The following is a 23,399-nucleotide window of genomic DNA, read 5'->3' on the forward strand; positions in this document are numbered from 1 at the left end:
CAGATCAAATTTTTTGAATATCTCACAGCTTTCTCACCACCTTGAGCTGCACATTGATTGTCACAGCCACCAACCACTCACTGTTGCTGCTTCATCTCTCAGCAGCCTTCTCTCTGGTTTTTGTTCCCTGGGTCAACTGTGCTACTGATGAGTTCAATAAATTCCCCTTGGAATCAGTGGCCAATACCCATCCCTTCAGTCTGAAGGCATGTTTGCCCTAATATGACACCGTCATTACAAATAAGACTGGGCTGCACTTTAAAAAATGGGATGTATTAAGAAATCTCGCCCATTGAAATGCAAGGCCCCAGAGGCTGGCTCCAGTTAGGTTTCATTCTTAATTGAAAGTGTTTGGTTCCTGGGGTCAAAGCCAAGCCCTGCGTTGGACACTGGGGCTCCTGTGCTCAGGAGGACAGCAGGGTGTCTCGGCGAGGGATTTGGACCTGCAGCCCTGGGGAGCAGGGAATTGCTGGCAGCCAGGATGCTTTGAGCTTGGGCTGGCCAGGAGTGAGGGGCAGGAACAGGCTGTGCTCTGCATCCCACTGTAAACCCACAAGCAAGCTCGGGATCCTGAACAGAGGCCATCAAAAAGCACCCCTTTTCTGGTAAAAGTCTTTCTCAGCTTTCTTCCCCTGTCCCTGCCTTCTCTGCTCCCTGATTTGTAGCTAGAGTTATGATGTTTACGGGACAGAAACAGAAATGCAAGGAAGAGCATGAATATCAGGATAGTGTGAGGGGCATCATCTGGGAGTCGGAAGAGCTGGATCATAGTCCAGGCTTCCAAGTCCTTTTATTTTGTGTGAAAGAGACCCTAGAAATCGATGTGACCTGAACATAATTGGAATTTTCTGCAGCATGGAGTCACTTGATGCTCTGGGCATTCTACAGACAGTCAGGTGTTCTTGAATCCTGGCGCTAACAGCAACCTGTCACACAGATTTCTAAGGCTAAAATGAAATAAAATTGTCTTTAGTTTTGTGGGACCAATCTGAGACAGTTTGGGTTTATTTTTCAGAGATGTGACAAAGCTACTGCTCTTGCCAGCTTTTTACATGGGAGTGCAGGAATTCCGCTTTGTGCAGCTTCCACCTCCTGCATTTTTGAAATCAGGCAAAATGAAAAATGAGATGCCCAAGCCTGATGGCTGCTTTTCAAAAATTTTGGGGTTCTCTCATCTGTCATTCCCATCCTTATAAAACTGAGCATCCAGTTGCATTGCTTTATGCCAGGTTAGGTACTCTACCTCAATAAACAGCTGGGTCACATCCATACCCCCCCACCCGAAGGTGACGGTGACTCTCTCTTTCTTGTCTTTGATAGGCTTTGAACTCAATTCTGTAAATGCTAAATCAGTGTCTTCTGTCATGTGACAGAATCAATCTCTGGAGCTGGAGAATCTTCATCCTTTAAAATATTCTAACACAGGCAAAACCCCATCCCAGTGCCTGGACCTGCCACTGGTGTTAATGAGGATGGTGTGAACAGCGTGACTGTCACGATGTGGTGCAACAGAGCACTTGTTGGATTAACTCTGCATACATCACATATTTCCACACATAATAGACACCTGCTCCAAAATTGCCAGCTCTCACCTTCTTTGCTTTGTCACTTGTGAGAGATGAAGTCAGCAGCTGAAAATTAATTGCTGCACTTGACCTGCCACGGGAGAAGAGGGAAACCCCTCACCGAATGCATCCTTCATAAGGAAATTCTTGTATGGACTGGTTTCTATCGGGAAGGGTAAGAGAAAATTTTGCAATATGGATCAGAAATGCAAATTTCTGTCTAAGAAGGGAGTCTGTTGCAGTTAATGCTGGTGTCAGTCTGCAGTAACCCCCCTAAAGTCTGCAAATGTAATTCAGGCTAGCACCAATATAAGTAAAGACACACCTGAATCTGGTTTTCTGGAATTCCTGATTGGGCCCAGCTCATGCTCAGTTCCGAGTATTTCTAAAAAAAGCAATTTTTCCTTTAGAATCAGCTGCTATAAGATTTAGCAAAACCCACAGATGTGTGTCTGGGTGACAGATCAGAACAAGAGTAGAAGACATCTCACTTTGTCATGATTCTCCCTACATACACTGGATTTTGGCCAGGAATTAGCAATCTGCATCAGTACAAAATACCCCAGTAGCTTTCACTTGCTTGCCCAGTCAGTAACCTTGAACTAAAAGCTGGATTTACATGCCTGCTTGTAACAGTAGGGGCAAATTTTATTTGGGTAACTTCATTGATTTCAAGGGAATTGTTTCTGATTTGTACTAGAATAAGTGGGAGCAGATTTAGGTTCTTTAATGTTCTTCCAGTTTAGCTCTTGGAATAACTTATATTTCATTATTATGTGTTTATGTAATTAGTGCAATTATATCAAATTATATAATTGGTACAATTACTTGGACTCATGTAACCACTGCATATAGCATTCCATGCTGTAAAATCTTTTACTCTGGAAAAAAAAAAAAAAGCAGTCAATATTACATGGGAATCTTAATTTGTTTTTAAATTCCAGTATCAAATTTAGGGCCTGACCACATGCAAGGAACTTCTGGTTCACATCAGTGGAATCTCTGAGCAGGCAACTTGCAGCCTTCACCATAGATACTGCGTTTTTAATCTGATTTGGCCAATTCTATTCAACAGAGGCCCTCCTGGAATGTGTGCAGCTCTAACCAGTCTTCCTTGTACAAAGCAGAGATGTCAAGCTTTTACACACACACAAACCATATAACCTGAGAGATCTTGAAGCCATCAGAGCCCTGAGATACGTGTACAGTTTTTTTATACTTGATCAGGTTTACTGTATTTGTGATCTGACATTGAGAATTTTAAACCAATACTTTATTAAATTCATAGGCTCCCACTTTTTGGTCATTGAAACTGTTTTGTTTTCCCCCCCATCCTCCTTCCCCCCCCCCCCCCCCCCCCCCTTATAATTTGCTTTCAGGCTACACTGTTGTGAAAGCTTGGAAGTAGAGGGTTCTGCTGTATCTGTTGTGGGCAGAGGGGGGTTATTCTGCCCCTGTACTCCACTCTGGTGAGACCCAACCTGAAGTCTGCCTTCAGCTCTGGGGCCCTCAGCATAAGAAGGACATGGACTTGTTGAAGAGAGTCCTGAGGAGGGTCACAAAAATGATCAGAGGGCTGGAGCACCTCTCCTGTGAAGACAGACTGAGAGCGCTGGGGCTGTTTAGGTTGGAGAAGAGAAGGTTTACAGTACTGAAAAGGGTCTACAAGAGAGCTGGAGGGGGACTTTTTACAAGGGCATGTAGTGAGAGCCAAGGAGTGATGGCTTTAAACTGAATGAGGTAGGTTTAGATTAGCCGTAACGCAGAAATTCTTTACTGTGAGGGTGGTGAGGCACTGGAACAGGTTGGCCAGTGATATTGTGGATGCCCCATCCCTGGAAGTGCTTTGAGCAACCTGCTACAGGGGAAGATGTCCCTACCCATATCAGGGGACTTAGAACTAAATGATCTTTAAGGTCCCTTCCAAACCAAACCATTCTACGAGTGTATGAAAATCAAAGTAAACACATCCAGCAACACAGGAAAAAAAGGTAAGAAGGAAACTAATTTGATTTCCCTAGGTCAGACCAAGGAAGGCCCAGGGTGAGAGATACGATTGGTAACCACCCGATGGACTTCTCCTCAGAAAGGATCAGCCCTCTCAGGTGCTGTGCATTTGGATTTCTGCCCTGGCCCAAATGCAATCATTGAACCCAGCTGACAGTGCATAGACCCCAGGGGAGGCATTGCTCTACTCAAAGACATCTCTACAGAGTCTGTGTGCTACTGCTCCTTCTCATTTTGGACCTGCTTTTGGAGAGGGTTCACCTATCCGTGTGCTCTCCTACAGTCTGGCCTTTGAAATCAGGCTACAGCACAGCCATTTTAGGGCTGCAGCTTGTGCTGCCTCACTGCCTTCCTCCAGCTGGTAAGTGTGCTCAGTGCCTGTTATTTTTATCTTGAGCTTTTGCTTTGTTTTTGAGGATAATTACACATTATTGCTGCAATATGTTATAATAAGTGCTATGAAGATGACTATTGTATCCAAGGGGAAAGAAGATGTGGCTGGGGAGCAAACTTAAACCTATGTGTCAGCAAAACAAACATGCTGTGTTTGGGCTGTGTCAGTCAAGTGGTACCAAAGAGGCATTTAGGTTTTGCCCAAGTGGAGGCTGATGGACTGATCTCGCCCCTCTTCACTTTGTTGGCTGGAGTGGCTTGTGCCCGTTTCTGCAGAGGAGTTTGTGAGGAGCTGTGGAAGAGCTGCAGCAGCTGCACTTTCCTGCAGCCGGAGCTGAGCTCCTCACCCGGTGATGGGGGAGCCGGGCCTGGGCAGTGCAGGAGGAGTGAGGTAGGAGAGTTGGATGCTGAAGGTGGTACCATTTCAGGATAAAGGATTATAAATAATCCTGCATCTTGCTCCTGTGAGCTGGAGCAGACTGGGCTCTTGGACTTTTGGACCTCTGTGTGCCATATCCTATTCGCTATATGCTCTGTAATCACATTTGGTCTCTCATGGCCTGGTTTTGGGCCAGGTTTTGGAACAGATCCACAGCTGTTGGGACTCCAAGGTTATCAAAAATAATTCAGGACCTTATAAATTAAGGCCTTGGGCTCTTGTGAAAGGAAACAAACAATGTTATCTGTCTTAATGAGAGTCGTGTATGTGTGTTTTGTATCCAATTGTATGCATTATCTTTAGCAGTGATACTTCGTAAGACCGTGTAATTTATGAGGTGGTTATCAGTGACTCATAAGTATTTATTTATGTCTTATATGCATTGTGTATGTTTGGCTTGATCAGGGTGGCATGTTTGCATGGGTGAGCACCATTTCACATGTAAGCACACAGACAAGAAACACAAGGCTTTATCTAAGCAAATTGTCTTCTGCCAGGTTAATGCCTCTGTAATAAAATTTATTTTGGGGGATCCTGATGAGAGATTGGAGGTAATGCAGTGTAGCTACTGACTATTTTGAGTAGATTTCTTGTCTCTTGTGTGCCTCATCCTTGCTAAGTAAGTTGTCTTAGATTCAGCATGTGATATGTAGGTGCCCTTGTGATGGCTGAAGAGAGGCAGCCTGTTCTCAGATGTGGCTCTTCTCCAGCCTGCTCCACATCCAAAAGAGTGAGTGCAGCAAACCACTTTTGCTCAACTAGTGTTTTGAAATTGTTCAGAAACTGGTTTGGTCTTTAGCACAGTTTGGAGCAACCTTGATGCTGCCTTTAGGGCAGCTGCCAGGGGTCCCCAGTGTAAAAGCCGAGAAAGGGCTGGAATACCATAGTGCCCTGACCACATGCCTTGTATTTGGCCATGCTTCCTATACTGGGAGCTTTTGGGTGGCACTTGGGTGGAGTGGAACCCATCTAAGTCTCTGTGCCAAGTGTTTCTTATTAAGTACATGATAGTCACAGAGATGCAGGATTTAAGCCAGCTCTGTTAGCTGTGCACCACAGTGGTTGAATCACTATGTTAACAGTGCATGACAATGAATCAAGCCCTATATTTCATTTTATGGGTGGGTTCCACTTACTTTGTTCTTATTTTCTTCTCCCCTTCCTTTGGCAATTTAGACATGTGCATCTTGGAGAACATTGCTTCCAGACTGTATCCCCTTGAATGGGGTTACTGCATCAAGCAGGGAAAGTAATGCTGTGTTTAAGTTCTACCCTAAATGAAAGCTTTTCCTACTTTGCATGCCGCAAATAGCCTTTTAACTATGGAGAGCACATGCTGTAAGTGTACTCTGGGATTTGATTCCATCCTTTGTCTGTTAAGCTTGTGGATGTGCCAGCTCTTAGAGTAATCTTTTTCTTCAGCATCACCAGTTGCCATCCATAGTTACCAGATAAAGCAACAAAAGGAATGGCAAACCAGTCCTTGTGCTGATGGCGACCAGTTTGCTGCCTCTGGTAGACTTTCTTGAGGTGATACTGAATGCTAAAACAATTCAGATGCGCTCTGTGATTTGCTGGGTTTATCTATTGATGTTAATGTAGGGCCAGATTCGGTTATTCACACCTGTGGAAAGCAGGTTCAAAATCCTACCAAATTGGAATTCCCCAGTCAATTACAGTCAAAAGTGGACTGCAAGACTGTACAGAGCAAAGCCCGTAGTGCTTTTGGTGCAATATCAGAGCCTTAGCTGAGGGTGCTGTTACTCCATGGGCTTCTGTTCAGTTGCACCAATTTGCACCAGGTGTGAGTTTATCCTGTTGGCTTGCAGACAAACCCCTTGCTTTAGATCAGTCAGCAGTTGGGCTCCTGGTATTGTGCTCTGTGTATTTCTGTAGCTGGTGATAGCTATTGTTCTTTTCTGCAGTATGTTCACGGCATCAGGCATTATGACTCATGTCATAACACCACTGTGAGCCATTTGTTTAATAATACAGCATCCGTGTTGTGTCACTCTAGCAATGTTCTTAATTCTTTCTATTATTAACATCTGTTTTGAAGTGTTTATACTTGTAATCTAGCTTCTAAAATTCTCACTGGATATAAGCTGGTGAAAGAGGAAAGTGTTCATAAACACATCTAAAAGAATCTGACACTTTATTGGCCATACCTGATCAGAAAACCAAGAAGTGTATTTGTTTAGGACTTTTTTTGGTTTGCAATAATGCAGGTTTCTTCAGCACCTAGAAACAAAAATGCAAGTGCTACTTTTTTGTTGGTTTTGGTTTTTTACTCCTGTGGACTAGTTGGATTTTAGTTGTTAATGGTATCTTTTAATTTGACAAAGCAGATGCTGTAAAAAAGGTAGCTTGCCTTTTTCCAGTCAAACAAATTAGTAATTTGTTAGGGTGGTGGCTCTTTTAGACAGGGCTTGTATCTACATCCTATCTACAGATCTTTGAAGCTATTTGTGCATCCCTGGCACTTTGCAGAATGTGAAGAACCTCCTTGAATCCTTCCTTTCTGTCCACTGGCAAAAGAGAGGAGCGAGATCCAGCAAATATTTGGGCAGCAGATCTTCTGTTGAAGCTGTTGGAGTAGAAATGCATAGCCTATAAACAATTTGGGGTCAGGGAACTTCTGAAAGGTTCTTTGTTGCTGTTGTTCTGTTGTTGTTTTGGTTTTTTTTTTTCCCTGTCTGATTGGCTTAGCTTCTGGTGATGTTGTCATACAATGACAACCCAGAGGTGTCTTTCTGGAAAACAGGAAAGTTCTGGAACATAAATGTAGCTCTCTTCTATTCTGCTGAGATGTCTGCAGTGACCCTTTATTGGGGCTCTTAGTAAATCTTGCCATAATTGATAGAAACAGCTTTAAAAGAAAAGCAAAACAGATCATGAAGAAAAGAAAGAGCTGATAAAGCTTCTAGCATCAAGAGTGTGCATGTTGAAACACTCTCTAATTATATATTTATCCAATCCAGTTAATACTACAGAGCTTGCAAAAAAAGCCCCATAATTAGGGGTTATGAAAATGTCTACATAGCAATAATATGGCACCTAAATATAGCATCTTTCCTCCTGAAGCACTTTACATCATTTGAGAACCATGGACTCAATTCACAGCTGGCATTCACAGGTGCAACCTTATTGATTTCAATGGAATAGTGCCATTTTTACCAGGGATGAATTTTGTCATAAATGGAAGTTTTATCTTAGGGGCTTGTAGGGCTGCCCATCCCAATATTATCTGCATATCTTTTACATCAAATTAGCTGGCAATAGCAAAGCCTTTAGCAGACTTCACAAAGTTTCTGCCACATCTGCCTTTTTATCCTGCAGAAATCTTTTCTTGGGCTAAACTTACTCATATTTTGTGTCTTTTGGGGACTGGGAGAGAAGAACAGATGATGGTAGTGAAAATGTACTATGTTCTTTTGGTGGGTAAAGTGACAGTGGGTTTCACTCAATGTTTCTGCAGGAAGCTGAATTCACAGTTGTAGTTTCTGCATTGAGAGATCAGGACTTTGGGACTTGTGTTGCTCAGAGCACACCTAGAGCTCAAACATATGGTCCTTTGACTGTAGCAGGACCTGAATTATGTATTGGTCATGATGTCCATCACTGATGAAGTGACTGCTACGTGCTATTTTAAAAAATTGCAAGGGAACTTTGTCCAGTGCCTGGTGAAGTCACTGGGGCTAAGGCTCAATGCTTATGTAAGGCTCAATGCACTGTATTCCACAGTGTCAGAACAGGCCGCGGACAGTATGACTTCTCTGCCACTTTGCAGATTACCTATAAAAGTAATGACAGACCTGTCACCTACTTCCCTCCAACATGGGAAAGACAGTGTTTCCTGAGTGTGAAGTAAAAGGCTCTACTGGGAGCTCAGAAGGAAAGAAAAACAGTTGGCTTATACTTCAGTTGTATTTGCCACAACCTTCCGTGTGAGGAAAATTTGATTAGGCTGAAACTCACCAGCTTGAAGAAGATCAGATGTTGGTGGGGTAGGAGTGAATCCTTCAAGTCAGAAGGTGGGCAGGGATTGTTTGTTCTGTGGCTGTGTATCAATTATAGTCATTAAATGAAACTAGAAGCAGCCAGGCTCAAAGCAAACAAAAAGATGTTCTCCATGCAAGTGGTAGTGGACACAAGGAATTCACTGCCAAAGGTGGTTGTGGAGGCTAAAAGCTTATTAGCGTTCAAAGGATGACTGGACAAGTTTGTGTAAAGAAATGCATGGAGGATTATTAAGTAGCTAGAAACCACATCTGGCTTAGGAAATACCTTGATCTGAAAATAGCTGGAGGCTAGCAGAAATGTGAGGGAAATGGCATAAGTGGTTCCCTTGCTTCTGCTGCTTTCTGGCTTGCTTCAGGAGCCAGCTATAGGAGACTTGATGCTGGGCTAGATGGACTGGTATGCCCATTCTTGTGGTTGTACTTGATGTGGCAGCTCTGCCCTGCAGGTTATTGCAGCAGGCACATACGGGTTGGTTCTCTAGAGGTGTTGTGTGCTCCAGTTCTCCTCCATTTGTGATTGGTCAACTTGGTCTCATGTTACCTGTGAAGCTCTGGGTTTAGATCTTCTGTAAAATGCATCTGGATGATGTTTTATGTTGGAATACCTGCTTAGTATGAATGGAAAGGCAAGATTGTGGAGTACTGAAAATCAGTCCTGTTTCCTGTAATAACTGATTTTCCTTTGAGGCTTCTTCTCCAAAACTTTACAAGACAGACCCTGTGTAGCTCTGAAAGGATTGAGGAGCTATATAGTCTTATTGTGAAAGAGAATAAATTATATTGAGCAACTCCTACACACACATACGGAAGAAAAAATTTCACCTCCTCCCATAATATCAGATTGTTGATATTCCCTGCATAGAACTGTAGGGAATAAACAAATGCATTCATTAACATTTACCCAGTAAGGTGAACTGAGGACAGAATATCAGTCCAGATATCCAGGCTTATCTCTGAATTTCCTGGATTTTATGGGTTTAAGTCTGACTCTGAACAGGTCTTAAGGGCATTTTCTTGGTGGATTAGAAGGATCTGTATTTGGACAGTCCCATCTATAGTACCTATGGGATTGTACAAAGCCCTAGTTTTACTATTTGTATCTGTTTTAAAATCCTGCTATTCATTTGCCTGAGTCAAACAGCTTTCCAACTAGAATTAGAGTTGGGTACATAGCACGAGGAGAGAACACATCTGGAAAGAGCTTGAAAGACTCAACCAACGTTTCACAGACAATGTTGGAAAACAAACAAAAACCCCTCTGAAAATGTGGTCTGCAGATGGGTCTTTATATTCTTTTCCCCATTATTTTAACAGGGAAAATTCATCTTTAATAGAAAGGCATTCAGCACAAAAACAGCAGGAAAAGGACTCAATGGGAGTAATTTTCCAGGATATCTTTCTGCCTGGGTCAGAAAACAACTTATTCTGTGCCAAGAGACTCCATTCCTCATGAGGCGGCTGCAGTGTCGGAAATGCCATCATCAGTGTCTTCTGCTGAAACAGCGCTGGGTGAAGCTGTACATTTCCTAAGGGTATTTCTCCAGTAGCTGGTATGGGGCTCTGCTGTGGGCTTGCCCAGTTTGCCACAGAAAGCGTCGCGTGGCTCGGGCGGCCAATCCCAGCTCCAAAGATGGTGTGCTCGTTGCAAGCTCGTGCCAAGCCATCTGTAAGATTTGTCAGATAAATGTGACTAGCGAAGTGGCACTCGTGAGCAGATGAAGGGAAATTCCCTAGGGGATTCTTTATTTGCTCATCATTAGCAGGAGAGGCAGTGGGAAAATTCATTGTTTAGCTGTTCAAAACACTGGTGAACATTTGATACTGAATAATCTTTAAATCTTTGTCGGGGGATGTCAAACATGTCTTGAGCAGCCCAGACTGTGCTGGAGGCGGAGTATCATGTTCTACATGTCGTGCTTACCTTCATGAAGAAGGATAAAGATATCTGAGTTCCTCAATTTTGTATTTCACCTCAAAATCACCTCCCCTCCCTGGGGTAGCTTTATTTAAAGTGAGCTGAGGCATGGAGCAGCCTGGAGGTGCATTACTGCTGCTTACCTGTGTGTGTCCCTGATCTTAAATGGAAAATAAAATCTGTCCCTGCTGTGAGAAGGTACTGCCCATTTGCTAAATGAAACTGGTTTGCAGGCTTTTTGGTGGCAGCTTCGCAGTGAGGACTAAATCTCATTGCTCTAGTCATGAGGCTGACTTAGATGTGATGTCTTGTGGAGTAAACTTTCTGGGCTCTCCCACTGATATTTTGTGAGCTAAAGTGGGCCCACTCTCCATGCTGATGAGAAACAGGTCACCAATCTCACATGTTCTCTGTAGAACTCCTTTTGTGCAACTCACTTTGCTGCACCAAAGGGATTTTTTTAGTCTTGGATGTGATTAATCTCCTATAACTGCCTTCTCCAGCCAAGACATTGTAGGCAAAGCCCTTGGTTCTTTTACGTTCTTATGATGGGACCGGGATGCTTTACGACATCTGTGTGCTGACAAGGGTACACATGGCACAAAGTATTCTGCTTGCATTTTTATCAGCCCTATTATTCATTCAAATTCTATTTAGACTTACATTTAAACAGGAGCTTGGAAATTAATGGAAACATCATTTGCTTGAAAGATACAACGTTGTAGTTGTGCTGGTTGGGGTCTTTTCCTCCCAAGGAGGATTGGGAGAGGGTACTAAGCCCGTGTTTAGGGAGTAGGAGAGAGGGGGCTGCAGGATCCAAATCCAGAACATTCTGTGATTCTGTGAAATTCCGAGTTCCATGAACTCTACCATGGCTGGAGAGCAGCGCAGGTTTCATCTTCAGGGAGGTTGACTTAGTGGAGAGCTGGTGAAGGGAATGTAGGGAGAAAGGTGGTCTTCTACTGAATCCCATAAAACCATTCCCCCAAAGGCTTGCTGGTGCAAGGTACTGTAAAAGATTAGGATTCTGTCTTCCACCACTTCTTCCCATAAATCAAGATGAAAATCAAACCAAACAATCCATAACACCATTGTACCATAGCAGGGGTCCCATACCCACATTCAGCATCTTCACTATGTGGGCAGACTTGAAAAAGCTGAACACTTTGCAGCTCCACTAGGCTTGAGGGAGACATGAAGTAGCATCTGACTTTACATGGTAGTATGTGAAATGTAAAGGCTATCAGTGAATCTTGATGAGTGAACAGGTAGCTTGTCAGATGCAGCAGGTTTCATCAGTGAAAAGGTATTTGAGAATTTGAGATGAAAGCAGTGGATAGCTAGAAAAATGAGAATATTCCAACAAAAGCTCCAGACCTTGCTCCAGCTTTTGTGTAAATAGATGAATTCCTGTTGACTCCAATGCAATGTTACTTGCTCGCATGACATCGGCCTTTTTTATTACAAAGGAAAAAGTCACCTCACAAGAGACCTTTGATGTTTTAATGTGTCCTGGCATATCGATGGATACATCCAGTGGAGAAGAACAATCTGGGACACTTGGTCTGCATTTGTGCTTTGCTGGAGATTTGCTATGTAACCTCGAGCAAATCTATTAATCTCCCAGTACCTCAATTCCCCAAATGCAAAATGGAGATAATAAAACATAACTCCCTTAGCAGGGTAAACACATTAAAAAATGCACTTAAAAGCAGTTGGGTACTAGGTTAATGGAGACCTATATCTTGTGGGGAAGATTTGTTGTATTATAAATAATACATCTTCACAATTATTCCACTTAGTCTGCCTTGAAGCCTTCAAAGACATACCACGCAAATGTTTACTGGCAGCATGTTTCCCCCCTTTTATTGGCCAACAACATGTTTAGACCAGACTTTGCTGTGGCAAAGTATTTCAGCACATTGCACATGGCAAATGGCTCTTTTACTGTAAAAGTAGACTTTTTTTTTTTTTTTTGAGAATACCCCAAATAATGCTGTACTCAGCAAAGGCCTGTGCACCTGGAATAGCTGTCTCTGAGCAGATTTTCCTTGCAAAATGTTCAGCATGCTTCTGCCTAGAACTTTCGACAGAAACGGAGAATGAAGATGTGGTGGGTACCAAGGACAAACTTTTAAAGGGTGAGTTAACTTTGCAGACCACCTGAGAGAACTGGGTATGTCGCAAGTCAGCTAAGCAATGCTGGTGCCAGAATGTCCTGGACAAAAAGGCCAGTGTTGCAGAGCATGGTTGAATTGCCTGGGGTACAAAGTGGGGGTCTGGGGGACTCCACTGCAGTGTTAGTGCACAGGAGCTATTCAAGCCTTTAGACCACCCACTGTTTTAGCAGTGTTGCTTAGCTTCCCTGGACTCTGTAATTGCTCTTGTCACATCACTGAGGATAACGTAGAAATATTGCAAGCATTTGCCTTGAACTTGGAGTGTTGAAGCTTATGTAAGGGGGAAAAAAAGCTACACAGAATAAAATGAAGGGTGTGATTCTTATCCCACTTGTGCTTGTTTTACACTGGTTTTGCCTCTGCTGGAGTAATTCCTCTTTAACGATGTAATATGTTTGGAAGAAGACCTCTATGTGTTTGTGAAACATCTTTGCCTGCCTGAAAGATGTGTGTTATAAGGGTATTTTGAGGAAAGCAGCATCCTGGAATTGGCATTTGCTTCAGTTAAGATTTTTTTTTTTTTTCCTCGTAGAGTGAAAGGCCAGTGTGATATGAAGAAGAGGAAAAGCTTTGTTTCTGTGATCAGGACATCAAACAGAGAATTGCATTTTCTCAGGTGCTTTTCTCATGGGGATGCTCCCTACGAGCTGATGATGGCAGAGGTGTGCTGTCACCCTCTACCTCAGGCTGCTGGAGATGGGGAGCTGGATTTGCTAAGTATGTGAGACCTGCCATGTACCTGCTTCCCAGATGGATGGGGGGGGGGGGGGGAAGGGGGCTGATGTAATAAACCTGTGGTAACTCTGGTGACACAGTTAATCCCAGGTCTGTGTCTGCTGCACAGCTAGGGAAGTGTCATGCAGCCAGCTAAGAAGGGTTGGGTACCAGGAGAGCTTGATTTTAACCTCTGCCCTGAAGCACAGGAACTATGGAATTGAGGGGTTTTTTTGTATCTGCATCTTTGACTGCAATGTAATGCTTTTAGATGAAAGGCACCATGGAAGAACAGCAGCAGCACAAAAATATGAAGGACCTTAAGAAGAATACCCTGAAATGAGGATTAGATGGGAGCAGAAGTAGCCCTGCAGAGGGGCTTCCACACTGGGCAGTAGCTCCTGACAATTGTCCTGATCTGAGGCTAACAGAAACCACAGCAAATGTTTATTTTAACCTCTGGCAAACATCTATTCATTGGATAAGACTAAAAAGTTGGTCTCATGCTTGGGAGGAGCTTGGGAACAGCTAGTACATGCTACTTGGCTGTGCTTCAGGCAGGCTGGCCAGTTTCTCCAGCAGGTGATGCTGGGCACACTGGCAGTGCTCCTGGCTTCTCTCAGGCTGTGTGTGCAGCAGTGAGCACAGCTCTGAACCTCTCTGCAGCCTGGTGTCTGGTCTGCATGGGCTGTGTTAGAGGAACCTGTAAGAGGGCTGAGGTTTGATTGTGTTTGACCCCTAAAGAGTATGCTATCATTGAGAAGGTAGCATTAATTTGTGGGTACCCATGAGTGCTGCTGGGATGGCACCTCTAGTTGTACACTTCATTAATGTTTATTCCACAGTAAAACCCAAAGCAGCCAAACCATTGTTCCGTAATAAGGCAAAGAGATGTATCTGCATTATTTCCATAGTCCATTGTGGAGAGGCCCAAGAAGAGAAACTAGGTAGGAGTAGATACTCCAACCCTGATGATTGATCTCCCAGTGATGCTAAACTGGAGGTCAAGTTTTTTCATATTGCACGACTGCTACTTTTGCTACTATATGCTCTAATGAAAAGCATTTATTTTGACTCTGTATCTTGGGTGTTCTACCATATCTTGATGCCTAGAGTCTACAAGTTAACTAATTCTCTGTTTTACTGGGAAATATTTCTAATTACTCTAGATATTAATTTGGTGATATCATGACTACTTTCTATTGTGGTTCAGATTACCTCCTTTAGTAGTGTCTCATCCTTTCTCCTTGATTTCAACTGTGTTTAGGACATGAAACTATGTAATGCAGGGCCACTTATTCTTCTGTCTTGTGATCATCTGTTACCTAGACTAGCAGACAACAAAGAAAAAAGTGGTAGTACCAATCTATGAGGTGTCACTATTTATGTATAGCACCTAGCACAGCTGGGAGTATATATTATCGACATCGCTGTGGTGCGAAGGGACCTTATTGCTCCAGGCATTACACAGGCAGACAACAAAATATGGTGCCTCCTCAAAGAGCTTATGAACAAAATGTGGTTAATGGTCGATTGATCTTCGCAGCAGAATCCTGCAGAACACCAGTGGATCAAAGCAGCACAAAGCAGTGACACACACAATGGCACACATTTATCTGACTGACATGCTACACTTGTGCAGAGGCTCAGGGAGGGCTGTATGTCAGATTCCTTGGGAAGAACCTGCAAGCACTACTTAGTGTGAATAGAAAGAATGATGAAGTTAAGGCCAAGCTAAAGGCCAATGGATCAGACAGAAGGGATGACCGAAAATGTAAGAGTTTGCAAGAATCACTTCAGAGAAGGCTAAAAGGGTATTTCTACCCATGCTAAGGCTCTTTGCACACAAAGACAAACCAGCCAGAGCTGACACTTCTCTGCTGAACCAGGCAGAGGCTGCTGGAGAAGCTGCCTTGGTAGGCCTGGGTGTACCTGTTGTGCCATCACCCTGTGGCACACAAGGAAAGGCCTCGAAGGCCCAGGCAATCCTTCTTAGAAACTGGTACCATGGAGAGGCAGGGTAGAAAGAAGGGGATAATGAATTGGAAGTTGTTAAAGAGGTCTAGTGTCATGGGGACTGTGGGAGGACAAGGCTTTCAGAAGAAAATACAGATCTGCCGTTTTGCAGGTGTTGATGACTACTCAAGACTGAGGATAGGAAGGCTGAAACTCACCTTTCCCTAGGAAAGGTGCTCCAAGCCTCAAACTTCTACCTTTTAGACCAGCAGAGTGTAGGAGAGTGTTGCAAGATGATGAAACCATACTGCATCTTTGCTTGCTTTTTTTTGAGGGGAAAAATAATGATGCATGGCATGGAAAGAAATGTATGGAGGCAAGGTTGAAGTAGTATCAAAAATGAATGGAAAAGCAGTGAAAGTGTGGGAAGCAAGGTTCATTTGCCTTGGAGGAGCAAAGCTGGCCCTAGAAAAAATGGCAAAGCAAGAGAGCAAGTATGGGGACAAAAATTAAAATCCCAGCCACAATAATGTGAGCAGGAGGCCTTTGGAGAACATGTGGTGCAGGTGGCTAGCACCTAAGGAAAGGAATGCAATGGAGGTATAACCAGACCAAAGAAATTGAGTTCAAGTAGAAAGCACAGCTTGTGACTAAATTAAAACAAGTATTTTGTAACTTGTATCTTTTTTTTCTCTCCCAGATTTTACATACAGCTTTTGTAAGGACTGTAAAGTATTTTGAAAGACATTGTTGGAAACAGTCTTAATTTCAATAGGCAAAGAAATAATTCCACGTATTTGGTGATGATTTTAACCGTTTGTTTTATGGCAGAATTCGGGGAAGAGTTGTAAATTCTCAACCTGCATGTCTTGTTTTAGCATGAATATGTGAAATTCTTTGTATGAATAGGGCAGAACTTAATACTTAGAGGCATAGAAAGCAGGGAATGCATACTAAAAATGCAGATTAAATAGATTCAATATGAATCAAATGGATTCAGATGTGAAATCTGCAAATGCAATCTACTACAGTGTAAATAGGGTTTATTTCAAGTTTTTATCCCAAGCTTGAACTGCACCTGAAAAAGCTTAGCCTAAATAGAAATATGAATCTGCACAAAACCTCTTGCCAGAGTTTAAAAAATAATTTCAACTTAAATTAGTGTAGCTTTTAGTTATAAACAAAAGATGTATGTTAGAGTGGAAACTGAACTCTGATTTCTGCTCTTCTAATTGAGCACATACACCACAGGCCCACAGCTTATGGCAGGAAAATCAGAGCAAGAGGGGCAGATGCAGAGCACAGCAGCATAGGATGGTAATGTTTTGGTCTTTGTCATGCAATATCCTACTGTAAGAACTGCAGATGAGGGGAGCCAAGAGAAGGCTCTCTCTAGCCCTTGGAGTGTAGAAGGTTAGGGGTGAAGTATTTATATTGTAGTGTTGGGGAACTGAGCTTTCACAGAATGGGAGGGGTTGGAAGGAGCACAGAGGGTCACCTGGTGCAACCTCCCTGCTCAAGCAGGGCCATCCCAGAGCACATGGCACAGGACTGGGTCCAGACAGCTCTTGAATATCTCCAGGGAGGGGAACTCCACAGCCTCTTTGGGCACCCTGTTCCAGTGCTTGGTCACTGCACAGTAAAGAAGTTCTTCCTTTTATTCAGGTGGAATTTGCTGTGCATCAGTTTCCACCCACTGCCCCTTGTCCTACTGCTTGGCACCACCACGAAGAGCTTGGATCCATTCTCTGCCACCTCCCCTTATAGACTGTTAGTCTACAAATTGATCAATTTCCCCGTCATTCTTTCCTTTCCTCTCCCCACAGGGTGGAAAACCACGGCTAGAAACATCACCTGGATCTGTGAAATGCTTTTTTTTTTCCTCCCTTGCAAGCTGTGGAGGCTCAGGTCTTTTCACTGCAAAGTAAAGAGCCAATAATCCTCTGCAGGGTCACCAGAGTGACTGAGTTGTCCGACTTTGGCTGCTCCCTCTGCTCCCATGAGCACAGGTGCCCATTCTTCTTGCTTTAGGGGATGCTCTATTTGTACAGCCTGAATCAGCAGCACATTACGATTTTGGCCAGTGCAGTGTATGATGGTGACAAAGTATATTTATTTTTAATGTGGAATCGGCCCGTGCCTCATTGAACAATGCACAAATAAAAAATATGGAAATCAAAACTGGTTTGGCTTGCTGGCCAACATAGACAAGAATAAAAAAAGAGCAGGTGAACAATTCCAGCAGGTAATTCCCAGTCTTTGGTGGGTGCTTAATTAAACTTCCACATGTCAGAAGGAGAGAGAGCAAGACTTTTCCTAGCAGCATTGCATGCATTTGGAGAATGATGATTATGACTTGGAAACATTAATTCTCATACAAGATGTTCTTCTTTGACATTCTGGTTTTATGAATATTAAAATCTTTATCATCTGGTCAACAACTCCTGCTACTCATTTTGGGAAAAGCTGGTATTTTCATGTTGTTCTCTAGGTGAGGATTACAGAAACACTGTTGCATGATCCTGCATGGTCAAGAGCACAAACAAAATAGGAAGCTGGACAGAGTCCTCTGCTATAATCAGCCTTGCTCAAAACTTTAGGTGAAATAAATGGAACATAATTAACCATTTTCAGGTCTGACCCTGCTGAAAAGCCGCTGAGAAAAAAATATCTTGCTATGTGGGCAGGCTGCTTTCAGTATCTATCCCAGGGAAAGATTTCACTTGATGACAGAATTATTATTAAATCATGTATTTGGTTGCTGGGAGTTACCTCAGACTTGAAATCCAATAGATAACAGGCTTTATGTTGCTGATGAAATAATTAAATCTGCATATTTTATATCTGAAGTAAATGAAACAAGTGAAGGGAATCTACTAAATTATTTAAAGACCTTTTCTACTTCACTTTTGGAAAAGAGTGAAAAACGAAACATTTCCCAGTGCTTGGCTGAGTGCAGTGACATCATGCTAGTTAAAGGGTTTAACTGCAGCAAAACAAATAGTCCAACTGCTCTGTCTCTGCTGGGGTGACATCTTGGGTCCTAAATGCGCTTATGGACAGTACCCATGGGATACTCTGGGGATCCAGAAGTGAAAAGAATTTGAGGCACAAATCTGTAATAAATAATAAAATCCCATTTTCACTTTTTTTAATACCTGCTTTTCTGCTTCCAAGGTACATAATAATGCAATGTGATTGGAGTAGTGAGATCACTCTCTCTTCTCCCTAAGAAAAAAGATCATGCAAGGATATTAATCATATTAGTTGTAACAGAGGGCAGCTATCTTTTCCAATACTTGTTCCACGACATAAATTTTTCTGGGTGTCTTCAGGAAGGATTAAAGTGTCTGCTGTTAAAGAGCAAGGAAGATACAGACATTTGATTTTGTCTTTACCATTGTTACTCCCATCCAAGATTAAACGTCAGCAGCAAATTTATCTCTGTTGTGTCTTCTGCCCAAGTCAGCTTGGGTCTCTGCTTCAGACTGTTCGGTGTTTGATAATTTGCATTTAAGTCAAAGCTCCAGTTACCTTCTGCCTGTAATAGCTGTCAAGGTGTAAAATACACAGCCTCCACGCAAGCACTGCTTAATTGGCAAATAATTCATGGTATAGGCCTTCAGCTGCGATTGCAAATCAAACTGATAACAGGAAAAATGCTGCAGTGAACACAGCCATCATTATCTTTTAAAAACTGAGAATCTCAACGGCAGTTTCTCTTGCTGGGGGTGAAAAAGCTCTGGCCAAGCTCAACCCATCTCAAAATTCAGAGGAATTCTCAGGGAAAATGATTAGATGTGTAGCTTTTCCAGGCATTGCTATAATGGATTTTGTCTCAGAATAGAAAATGGAGGTCATACTGAGAAAAGGAAAATGTTTCTTTCTTTTATGTGGTCAAATGTGGAAGCCTTCCAAATTTGGGAAAATACAGTAATAAATCTGCAGCCACATAGAATTATGTGGTGTTACAAGTGAAGACAGCTCCAAACTTCATTCCTGCAGCAGGAACAAAACTCCGTCCCCCCACCTTGAATCCACCACTGCCTGAGTTCATCTTCACTGGCTCAATGTGCTCTCCACCGTGGAGCTAGGCTGCCTGAGCCCCTGCCTTCCAGGGCATTGCTGCCCAGAGCAGATGCTTTTGGTACAGTCACACCACAATTTTTATGAATTAATATTGCTTGTACTTTAATTAACATATGGGACACTGAAAGTCAGAGGTCCTGTGGGACTGGGTGGCACATTGTGTGTTCCTGAATCCCTAGCATAGCAGGCAACCACATCAGTTGACTTCAAGAAGGGGAACTGACAGTAAGATTGGTTTGGTTTCTCACCTCTGTTGCTCTCCAGAAACTATTCAGGTGCTTTATCTCTCAGATGGTTAAGCAGCGGCTGCTTCCCCTGCTGAGGTTCCCCTCTTGGTGCTGTGCACAGGCATGGGAGGGCACCTTTGCTCCCTGGCAGCCTCTCCTTTACAGTTCTCTCTTGCATGCTTAATGCCGTCAATTCATCGCATTTTTTTCCCTTCCCTCTTGCTTGGGGATTTTCTGCCCATTTTCTCTGTGTTGCCAAGTGGTTCTGTGTTGTAGCTTGTTAACTGCCAGTGTGTTGGTGTTGCATATGGTAAAAAAGCGTAGCTGGCAATGTAGTATCACCTCCGCAAAAGAAAAAGATGTGAAACCCTACTGAATTCAGCCCTGAAGCTGCTTTTGCTGGGACCGTCTGGGGCAGAGACCCTCACGGGGACCCTCTCAAGTTAGGGATGCAGGGCAGCCTGGTGCACAGGGCTGAGATCGGGCAAACTTCTGTGCACTGAATGTCAGGCTCTGCCACCAGGGCTTTTAAACATTGAGGTTAAACACTGTTGCTGGAAATTCCCTGGGAAATGGGGGACTCCAGAGGGAGCAAAACAGGTAACGAGGGCAGAAAGTGAGCTCTGCTCCCTAGCTGGTGTGAGAGGAGAGGGGGGATGATGGCTCGCTGCTTAGGAGGAAACAAGCCCCCTGCAAGGGAGGCTGTTTTCCTGTGCGGGGACAGGCAGGAGAGGAGCAGAAGCCTGCGGAGGAGAGGGGCTGGGGGCGGCGGGCTGAGGGGGCCCGGCGTGGCGGGCGGGGGCTGTGGCAGCGCTCGGGTTGTCGTTTGCAGCTCGCTCACGTGCGTGGCGAGCACCGCCGCCGGTGTACCGGGCCCGCGCGGCGCGTGGGTGCCCGTGGCAAGGCGACATGTGGGACGGAGCCGAGCGGGGCCCAGCTGCTTCTGTTTATGTTCCTCAGCAGGGAGGCACACACAGCGCGGCTGTGGCTTGCCGGGAGTCAGCCGTGGGCCGCTGGCCGTGGGGAGGCCGGCAGGGACCGGGGGCGGTCCAGAGCCTTCGGGCCGGGCCCGCTCGCTCTCGCCGGGCTGGGGTTAGGCCGCGGTGCTGCGCCAGGGGGGTTGTGGCACTTGGGGCTCGCCGCTGCTAGTCAGCGGTGAATCCCTTATCCGTCCTTGCTCTGCTCGGGAAGCCCTGGCAGAGTTCGGGTTTGCTTCTTTCTGTTTTCCATCTTGAAAACAATAGTGAAATTCCTGAAAAGGGGCGAGCATGTACCTGCATGCAGGTGTGTTTAGGGAGAGAGGCAACTAAAGCTGAGAAGCAAGTGGTGAAGGGAGGCAGCCCAGGGTCTGCCTTGATGGTCTCCTCCTTGCACCAGTGGTTCTTGTGAGGCCATCAAGGCTTTGCGGAATTGCATCACAAAACCCAGTTCCAGTGCATTTCTGTTTTTGAGCCACACTCCATATCCCTGAGGACAATAAACTTTTAAACACCCCCCTCCCCCCCCCCAACCCCCCCCCCCCAAAAAAAAAAAAACCAAAACTATAACGCATAGTCAGTGGTTGCTGGAGCTGTGGTCTGAAGATGGTCTTGGTGGCGTCATGGTGGAAGAGCAGTGTACCTGGAACAGATGTGCAAGGAAAGGGGAAGAGACCTGGTCTCTCTCAGTTCCGTCTCTCCGTTTCAATTTGAACAGGACACGTGGCTCCTGACACATGTTGTCTAACCAGCTTGGTTTTACGTGCTACTTCAGTCAGGAAATTAATCGGGCAAAAAAGATAAGGAAGCATTATGCTATTCAGAGTAAATCGCCGCATTACACAATGCTGCTCCCATTGCCTAGGTAAAGCTGTTTAAGAAAATGGGCTGGCTTGAGGGCTTCGTTCTGATTGTCTAATTAAACTTCCAACCTTTGCAATTATGAAAATAACCATGTGGTTAGAAGTACTCGTATATGCTATAGGTAACTCTTGAATTAGCTAGAAAGAGGCTAAGATGTTTGCATTGAGATCTTATTCCAAGATATCTTTTTTTAATGCACTTTGGGTTTTTTTCCGAAGACACTATTTCAATGTAGAGTAGCACAAACTCATAAATGCAACTGCTGTGATGACTAAAACTATGGGTCCACTTGTTGCAGCTTCCTATTTGCAGCAAGACTCAGTTAAAAAAAGCCATTAAAGAGACAACAGACACAAACTAGTTGGGTCTTTGTAGCCCCAACAATTAGTTTCCATTTTAAAATCTTTCATCCAATGACAGCCAAGCAATTGGAAGACAATTTCTTGTAGCAGAGACTTCCACTGGGTAGCTGTGTGCTCCATTAATGCAGAAAGCATTAACCACTTTCCTGTTTTCTGGCTTGCAGATGTGGTTCACGTGCTATTATATGAGAAGGTAAAAGTTGTAGGGGTTTTTTTGCATCTGGGAGCATTATGGCTATTTTTTTTACTATCTGCAGTTTTGAATGCAGGTAATACATAGTTCTCAAATACTGTTTGATTCATCTCACTTTTTAGTCAATCAAAGTCAACAAACTCCCTTAGGATGGGTATGTGCCTTAGCCTCATATAATTTGCTATCTTTCCAAGACTAATATATCAATATTGGAAACAGCTGTCGGTCTGATCTCCTGGGGTACAGTACTTTTTGGGTGAAGGTGACTCCATTTTCACACTACACCTGTGCATGGTGCAAGCAGTGTGCTCTACCTGCCACAGCCATGAATGTTTTCATTAAAGCAAAGCTACAGATGCAGATATTAAAAATTTGGTCTTTGAAAGAATTGTCACTTCTCTCTTAAGCCCCTGGCCCATCACTGTGGATAACTGCATCAGACAAAGGACTGGTAGCAGAGGCTGTGTTGTCCTGTGCATTGGAAATGGGCTTCATGCCATTCAAAGTGCTTGCTGTTAGGTTCTGTTAGCGCCTTATCCTCAGCTTTTGCTGATGTGAGTGAGCACATCCCTTTGGTAGTTTGCTTGTGTTTTGATGTTGCGACTCTGAGATTAGCTCAGTAGGTTAGGGCATGGTGCTGATATCACCAGGGTTGTGGGTTCAGTTCCTCTGTGGGCAACTCCCTTAGGAGTTGGGCTTTATGGCCCTTGTGGGTGCCTTCCAACTGTGAATATTCTATGCATTTTTTTTCTCCTGGTTTATCTGATCCTCCTTATAAAAACAGAGCTATGTCATGCACAGCTGGATGCGCTTTGAGAAATCTGGTGCTGCCTGAGTGCTACCTGTTCGTGTGATCGGAGGGGAGTGCTGAGCTGAAGAATAGAATATGTCTTTTGTGATTGATCTGCCAGGCGGGTTTGATAGTGCGGAAGAAAGTAGGTGTTGTACGTACAGGAACGTTAGGGCTTGGACTCTGTTTTCAGTATGAAAGATGAAGTGTTGAAATTGGAAGAGAGAGAGGGCCTTTGCATAACCACGTGGTAAGTGCAGCTGAGTGACTTGTCTGGTGCGTTCAAGTGATTTTTCGGTTTCTAATGGCGCTGGTTGCAGTGGGGACTGCAGCGTGGTAGCCCGTGGAGGTACTGACAGAAGCAAGGATCTGGTGGTGAAGGTGCGATACATGTGGTATTCAGCCATCACTCAATGCTTCACATTCTTGTGAGAAATCTGCTTTTATCTGGGTCTGGTTCCAACTGGCAGTGCATAACAACAAGGCTTTCCAGCCTTCTCCTCCCCCGGGGTTTCAGTCCTTAAAGATGCAGGTTCTGATAGCATGTTTTTCTTTCTAATCCAAAATTTAGTTAAAAAATTGACAAGCACTTACACACAGCAAAATATTTAACCTTACTGCCAAGCTGGAATTAGCCTGTGAGTTACTTTCTGCTATTTCATGGTTAGCAGCACTATTGCAATGAGAAAGCAGCATAGCTACTTCA

This window comes from Corvus hawaiiensis, chromosome 7, assembly GCF_020740725.1.
Source record: "Corvus hawaiiensis isolate bCorHaw1 chromosome 7, bCorHaw1.pri.cur, whole genome shotgun sequence".
Lineage (NCBI taxonomy): Eukaryota > Metazoa > Chordata > Aves > Passeriformes > Corvidae > Corvus > Corvus hawaiiensis.